General features: G+C 38.0%; 1 pseudogene; it reads right to left on the bottom strand.

Moving 5' to 3' along the window:
- Positions 1–1,189: 1,189 nt before the first annotated feature.
- LOC138824134 (vomeronasal type-2 receptor 116-like) lies at positions 1,190–8,069 on the bottom strand (annotated as a pseudogene).
- Positions 8,070–8,279: the final 210 nt, after the last annotated feature.

The raw sequence follows: 8,279 nt of genomic DNA, 5'->3' as shown, positions 1-8,279 counted from the left end.
CTACAGAATGAGAAAAGATATTCATTAGCCATACACCACTCAAGTGTCTTATGTCTAAAATACAGTTAGAGCTAAAAAAAATAAATCCCCAAAAAACTAATCCCTACAGAAACAACCACCCCATAAACAGACAAAAGATTTGAAGGAAAACCTCTCTAAAGTGTAAATAAATGGCCAGTAGACACAAAAAGAGATGCTTAATATATCTGGCCATAAAAGACAAGCATATCAAAAAATCATTGAGATTCCACATTACCCCAGTCAGAATAGCAATTTTCAAGAAATCTAAGAACAGATGCGAGTGGGGATGTGGCTAACAGGGAATGCTACTACATTATTAGTGGGAGTATAAACTTGTTCAGCCACTCTGGAAAGCAATATGGAAGTTCCCCAAAAGACTAACATAGAGTTTCCCTATGACCAGCAATCCAACTTATTGGCATTTATTCAAATGACCACAAAGAAAGCGACACTGAAACTACCAGCTAAGATATGGAACCAACAAAAATGCTTCTTAGTAGATGAATGGATCAAGAAGATGTGGCAAACATATACAATGGAGTTCTATGCTTCTGTCAGAAAGAATGACATAGCCCCGTTTATAAGGAAATGGAAAGATCTGGAAAAATTATATTAAGCCACATCCAGAGAAAATTCCCATGATTCCCATCATTTGCAACAACTAGACTATGTCTATGATATTCTTAACAGGGGATCACAATAGCCCAATTACAAACTGCATACGACAATATATAATGAAGTATATCAACATGAACTCCAAGAATTTGTGATAAGAGGTTTTATTTTGTTTTGCATACAGTTATTTCTATCTCTTTTTCTACTTTAGTTTTCTATAAACTTGTCTTGTAAATAAGTAATTCCAATGCATGGAAGGGGAATGGAATCACAGAAACATCAAGACAAAAGATGATACTAAGTTGAGCACTATGTTAGAAATGAACTCTATAATTGGGAGAGAAGGGAGTAGGTAGGAGTAAGGGGGAGAAAATGAGGGAGAGGGTAACATTACCTTACCTATGTAATTGTAACCACTAGAGTTCATCACCATTACAATAAAAATATTAAAAGAAAGAAAAAATGAGTGTCACCTATTGAAGTGATTCTAAGAATATAAACTAATATCTGATTTTAAAATGCAATAGATCTGATCAAATATGTGAATTTAATCTTAAGAGGGCCTATTTCTCTCAGTAGGTGTTTTCTCCCTGAAGCCATGCAGAAGGTTTCTATCTGGTCTTAACAAGATGATGTAGCACTTGGGTGCAAAGATGCAGCCCAATAGTCCAGCACTAGACGCCAAGATGGAGAAGAACTCAATAACCAACATGAACTCCCCTTGGCACTGTGGTAGACAGGCTGAAAAATGAGCCAGACAGTGCAGAACACTAGCATGCTGAAGGCCAGAAACTTGGCCTCATTGAAGGTGTCAGGCAGGTTCCTAGCCAGGAAAGCCAAAGTGAAGCTGACCAGAACAAGGAAGACCAGGTATCCCAGGACACTAGAAGGGGACAAAGGAGCCCCTGTTGCACAGGATGATAATGTGGTCGTGTTCAGAGTGTGCTTCTGTGTCCACGAAGGGAACAGAGGTTCCCAGCCAGATTCCACAAAGAGTCACCTGGATCAGGGTGCAGATGGGGATGATGAAGTTAGGAGCCCCGGATAGCAGCAGCCACCTCATCCTTCTCCCTGGAGAAGTGACCTTGAAGGCCAGAACCACAGTTACAGTTTTGGCCAAGACAGTAGAAACAGCTACAGTGAACACAACTCCAAATGTGGTCTGCTCTAGAATGCAGGTGGCTGTGTTGGGACGGCCAATGAAGAGCAAGGAACAGAGGAAGCAGAAGATGAGGGAGATGAGTAGGATGTAGCTGAGAGCTTGATTATTAGCCTTGACAATGGGAGTGTTCTTTCTTTGTTGTGTGTCTGGTCGTGGGGCCTGAACTCTGCATCTGAGCACTGTCCCTCAGCTCTTTAGCTCAAGACTAGCACTCTACCACTTGAGCCACAGCGCCACTTCCGGCTTTTTTCTTTTTGCTTACGTGGTGCTGAGGAATGGAACCCAGGGCCTCAGGCATGCAAGGCAAGCACTCTACCACTGAGCCACCTTCCCAGCCCCCAATGGGAGTGTTCTTGTGTTTCACAAAGACCCCAAGAAAAACTGTTGTGAGTGTAGATAAAGAAAGAGCCATTCAGGCCAAAGCCATCCCTAAGGGGTCCCCATAAGCCAGGAAATGTGCACCTCTTGGGAGGCACTGGTTTTTCTCTGTGTTGGCATACTGATGATCTGGACACTTCATACACAGTTCCATATCTAGTGAGGAATTAAAATAACCATGTGTCCCTTTCCAATACTTAAATGGAAATTAGGAAATCTCTACACTGGGATAATTCTGACATGTCAATACTTATTAGCACAAAGTAAGTATTACCAGACATGTTCTGTATAATTTTTATATCTTTATCATATTCACACACTCCTTCTATGTTCTCTCTCTTTTTTAGTCTGATTGAAACATTTTTACTTGAGTGATATCACACTTATTATTTCTTGGCATTTCTAATAACTTCACAATTATTTTCTCCACCTGTTCCTGCTGCCATAATAATCCGGAATCTGTGTGCACAACTTAAATGCCTCATTCCAAGTCATGGATAGTAAAGCTTGCATTTCCCTCTATGTCTCTGTGCAATATATATAAGAGCACTGTGAACCTTCCTTGCAGTATATTTGTCTCTCTTATGATCCTGTAATATGATGGCAAACAAAATCAAATTAATCTTTGAAGCTATAAAATCATGCTATGCTCAACACTTGTTTCCACTTCTTACCCCAAACACAACTGAAAGCACTTACTCTGCTGAATTAACAGTTCTGGGCACAGGAAAATAAAGATGTGCAAGTCTGTGTTTTCTTTGTATTTTTAAGGTAATTTTGAAGAACGTGGAGACCTTGTCCTCAACAAGGGTTTGCAATTAATATGATAGCAGATAAACTCACATTACTGGGAATTTGAATAACCATGCTTACAAAGGAAAGGAAAATAATCCTATTGAGAATTCAGAGCTCATGATTTTTTAAACAAGTTTTATCATGCTTTTTTGCAATTAAATTGCTAAGTGAAGGAACAATTTGTGAATTCTAATTCAAGACTTTGTATTGACTTGCATGGATGTGGGAGACTCTAGGAGACAGTCTGAATTTATCCCTCAGCCATGAATTTACCTGTCTCATTAGTAATGCCATCTTCTGAGCAGGGTGTGCAATCAAAGCAACAGGTAGCCTTTCTGTCCTGAGGGGATTTTCTGAATCCAGGACCACAACTCTCACTCCAGATAGAGTGAGGACGCTGATGGAAATTTGATATGTATCATTAACTCTTCAGATTTTTATCTAACATCCCAAAAATCCATTGTTTTATAGGGTTGGATTATTAAGCATAGTATTTTATGCACATAAATCCAGTCAGGATGTAAATGTATTTATAGGCTCCATATAATATTATCACAAAGGCTTGTGTGCTATAATCTTGATGTCTAGTCTGTTGAACTAGTGAAAATTGTGAGAGCTTTAAAAAGTTAGAGATTAATGTTGAGAAAGTAAATGTTGTTGGCCACCCCTATGGAGCCTGCCTGAATTCATGATTTTTCCTACTCATCTGTGCACTTGTGAAGAGCAAAATGGAAGAATTATTTTTCAAGTTTTAACAGTATACTGTAAATAATGCATAAACCACACATCTTATCTTACATTGGTCATGTGGTGAGAACCTTCTTTTCACACAGGATCATCCAATGGTTCCTCTCACCAAAGATTCCTAAGTAGCAAGCCAATTAATATTGAATGGAAATATCCAAAGCGAGAAGAATGAAACCTTCAGCAACATAAAGTGCTTCCTTGGGTACTTTGTTATAGTGTTAGATAACTGCTAATAAATATGCAATTTGTATTTTATGACATTATGCTAAATCATCATTAGGAACAACTAATTTCTTTTTTTGCCAGTTATGGAGCTTGAACTCAGAGCCTGGGCACTGTCCCTGAGCATCTTTTACTTAAGGCTATCACTCTATCACTTGTGCCACAGAGACATTTCTGGCACTTTCTGCTTATGTGGTACTCAAGAATTGAACCCAGGACTTCACACAAGCTAGGCAAGCACTCTAGCACTGAGCCATATTCCCAGCCCCCATTAATTTCTTTTTTATTTCAGTGGTATTCCTGGGGCTTCAATTCAGAATCTTTGCACTGTTCTCGGGCTGTTTTTTCATTGTTTGCACTCTATCTAATTATCCATAGAATAACCTTAGCTTTTTGGTTTTCAGTTGAGATAAGAGTCTCACAGATTTTTTTTCCAGTTCAGGCTTTAAACTGACCAATATTCTTAGAAATGAGAATGTCAGTATCTTGAATAAATAAGATTACAGGCATGAGCTAATAGCACTGAAACTTAATTCTTTGGTGGTTAAATGAAGATAAGAGTCCCATAGATGACTTCAAACCATGATGTTCAGATCTCAGCCACTGGACTGGGGAATATTACAGGAATGAATTGCTGGCATCCACTCAGATACACATGTTAAGGGTGCATTTTGCTTACTTGTACATCCTTAAAATAATTACAATTGATTCCAACCTACCTCTGGGGTTCTTATGGCCCAGTGTACCATATCTTCAAATAAAGACTGTTGACAACCACGTAGAACATATGGAGAAAACTTTCCTACATTCAAATTAAGTTCAAGACCTCGTGGAAAAGTCCAAATGTTCACAATGCCATACTCTATATCTAACTTCCTTTTCTCATCCCAAACTACTTGATCTCCAGCAGTATTGTGAAACTGGATATTCTTCAGAAAATAGTGCAACTAAAATATCATAGCATTTTATGGTGAAGTGCATGCAACATTTAAGACAGAAGACCTCAAATTTGAAAAGCCCCGGATTGCCTTTAATTTATGATTCAGAATTCAAGAACAGAAGAGACACTCGATGAAGTACAACATAAGAGAATTTATGAAGGATTAAATAAAATACTTCTGAATCCAAAGTTTCAGAAGGCCTCTTTTCAACAGAAAACAATTCTATGTAAATAATCATGAAAGAGACAATGCTCAGTTGCTAGCTACAATTTCCATAAGGAGTGATTTTATGAACGTGCTTGTTACATTATTATTACCTAAAACATTATAACTAAAGTATTAATACCTAAAGTAGAATGAAACTGTGTCAGTTGTGAAAGATGTTTAATTTTGTTCACCAGGCCATCTTTTGCTCTTATGTAAGAAACTCATGAGGAAAAAGTGCATGTATGGTTTTCAAAGTATCAGCTATGAGTGCAGTGCCTCAGAGACATTTACCCAAGTATGCTTTTTTGCATGGAGTAAGAAAACTATCTAAGATGCAACTTTGCTCATGCCATGTGCCTTCTGAAACAGACGTCTGTACCTGTGCAGGGGAAGTCACTGTCCCTTTTCTCTTTCCCACTGTTTGTCCTGTTTGATGAAGAAGTATCTCATGGAGAGCCTGGGCCACAGCATACACAGTGTTGTATATATGGTAACTATCTCCAGACATAGTCATGTCAAAAATGTGTCCAGGTAATCAATCCAAGGAGGCTTCATAAGATCAGTTCTCCCACGTTACAAAGTCAGACTCTGAATTTGAACAATTAAAAGACAGAAACCACAGCCTAGCAAGGAAAAAGTCTTCTGGGTATTTGGAAGGGTTAACTGACTTAACAAAACTTGTGAATCCTGAAACCTCCCTGTGATGGTGTGAAAAAATGAGAGGAACATGGATTGAACCTAGCATAAAATATCTCCTCCTTGTGGTTAAATACCAGTGTGAACTTATGATACAGACTTTTCCTTTTATGAAATATTCCTCCACACACATCATTAAATATAGTGTGAATTCATTATCACCATATTTAATGGGACATGGGCTGATTATTTATTAATCTGGTCATAAAGTGTCATGAATTTTAATGTCAGGGCATAGTTTGGGATTACTAGCTCAAAGGGTACACAAACGCTATTCTTGGTCATCTCTTCTATCAATTCAGGAAGAATCCACATACCATTCTCAGCTTGTGAGGTTAACAATCCTACCAGTTCCAGCTGAAGTGAAGCAGTAAGGAGACCATCGCATTTGCTATTGATATGTCCTTTGAGGCCATCTGATAGAAAGCATGAGAGTTGTTATGGTCACTGAGGGCATGATCAAAAGGTCCAAAGCTAAAGGACATGAAAATTGGCTGCTCCATGAATGAGAAGATTTCTCTCCATCACAGTCTCAATCACTATGTATATTATATTAACAAGATGGTGGAAGTTGGTGGATGTAGGTTTTACATTTAGTATTTTAAAAATAATTTTAATAGCTTACAACATACCAATTTGTCCATACAATGCCTCTCTTTGTCACTATTTTCATCAACACTTCCTATCTACATCAATCCTGACTTTCCTAGTTTTATTTTCACATAAACACATTGAATATTATGTTGTATTTTCCCAACCATATATACCCTATTTCTCTGCTACTTTGCACATTCCCTTAACACCTACACTCTTCATTTATCTGGTGTTCATTTTTTATGCTTTTTGTTGATCAGGGAGGTTATACCATGGAATTCCACCCCTATGTGTACTATATTTTATAGCTTAATCTTGTATATATGCAAATATGTGTGTGGTCCATATTTATTTAATATTTCATGTTCATAATTTAGATATAAGTTTCAGATACAAGAGAACCTGTTGGGAGCCAACAGTAGAGCTCTAAGGTCATCTTGACCCCTGTGCTCACTTGAAGGTACGTACGAGGAGCTGGCTTACTTAAAAACACCAGGTGCTCAGGATTGCTTTGCTATGTCTGCAGAGTTTGTTTTACTTTCTACCAGTTGACCCTGTCTTGTTTTACTGCACTCTGTTTTTACTGAAATTTTCCTTGTTTCTCTGGACTATTGTAACCTTATGTTACCTCTTGACTTCTAATAGTATATATTAGGGAAAGTTAAAAATAAACGCTGCTGCAGTCTTGAGCTGCAAACCTCCCTACCCCATCCTTTGTATTATGTCTTTATTTTTCCGCATCCTCGCCCTCTAATTCAGGATACCCTTGTGTTGCTGGCAGGCTGCAACAAGAACCCATGTCACTTTTCTCTTTCTGAGGTTGACTTACTTCATTCAACATAATATCTTGCATATGCAACTGTGTGTGTGTGTGTGTGTGTGTGTGTGTGTGTGTGTGTGTGTGTGTGTGCGTGTGTGTGTGTACGCGTGTGCACGCATGCACGCGCTAGAACAGGAGCATGAACTCGGGGCCTCATCCACTTCCTTGGCTTTTTCTCTCAAGCTCTCACTCTACAGCTTGAACCACGTATTACTTCCTGATATTTGCTGGTTCATTATAAATAAGTCTTCTGAGTAGCTACGATTATATGTCTGAGCCACTAGTACCCAGCTCAACATATCTTTACACTTTAATGCCATTTTTTATTTCCTGATTGTGATTGTTTAAAGAAATTGAGAATGCTTATCACTTAAAATAATCCATTGTCTGCTCTACATCTTTGCTGAACAATGGGACTGTATTTCCCATTAACTTGAATTCTTACTCCTTGGTATCAGAAAGTTTCATAGATTCATAAAGACAGTCTCTTCTTACACCTGAAATGGCACCAAATGAGGCATTTTAAAAATATTACTCCACTCCTCACTTGTAGAAACCTGTAGAGGTTCAGAAATGTCCCAATTTGTGCAGATGTTAATCCTGATGGTCCTCTCAGTACTACTATAGACTTGCTCTTTCTCATACAGTAGTAGTTTGGGATGTTGTCCTTCCCAAAGAGGTTGATGAAGAGGTTTTTAAGTGTTTTCCAAGCTTCAAATTCAACATCACAGATATCAAAATCCAGAGTCAAATTATGTAAAAGATGAGGGTTTTCACTGATCTCTTCAATAGCAAAAGTCAAGGCCAAAACAAACTGGTAGCTCTTGAAGATAAACTTGAGCATCAAATTTAGAAGTACTTCAAAACTCATGACTGATGGACTGAATGCTTGTTTCTCTTCCAATAAATATGTTAAACCATTATGCCAAATTGAGATGGAATGTGAATGTAGTGTCTTATGCATTTATACAGGATTAGATAAAGACATGAATGAGATTCAGAAACAAACTGAATGAGATCATACTTATTTTCTATTACCACATGCACCATAGCAAAAGCTCTACTCCATTAAATATGGAAT

The sequence above is a fragment of the Dipodomys merriami genome, unplaced genomic scaffold (assembly GCF_024711535.1).
Source record: "Dipodomys merriami isolate MVZ:Mamm:240054 unplaced genomic scaffold, mDipMer1.0.p SCAF_1268, whole genome shotgun sequence".
In the NCBI taxonomy this organism is placed as follows: domain Eukaryota; kingdom Metazoa; phylum Chordata; class Mammalia; order Rodentia; family Heteromyidae; genus Dipodomys; species Dipodomys merriami.
The sequence above is the reverse complement of the archived record's forward strand: the minus strand, read 5'-3'. Positions and strand labels throughout refer to the sequence as shown.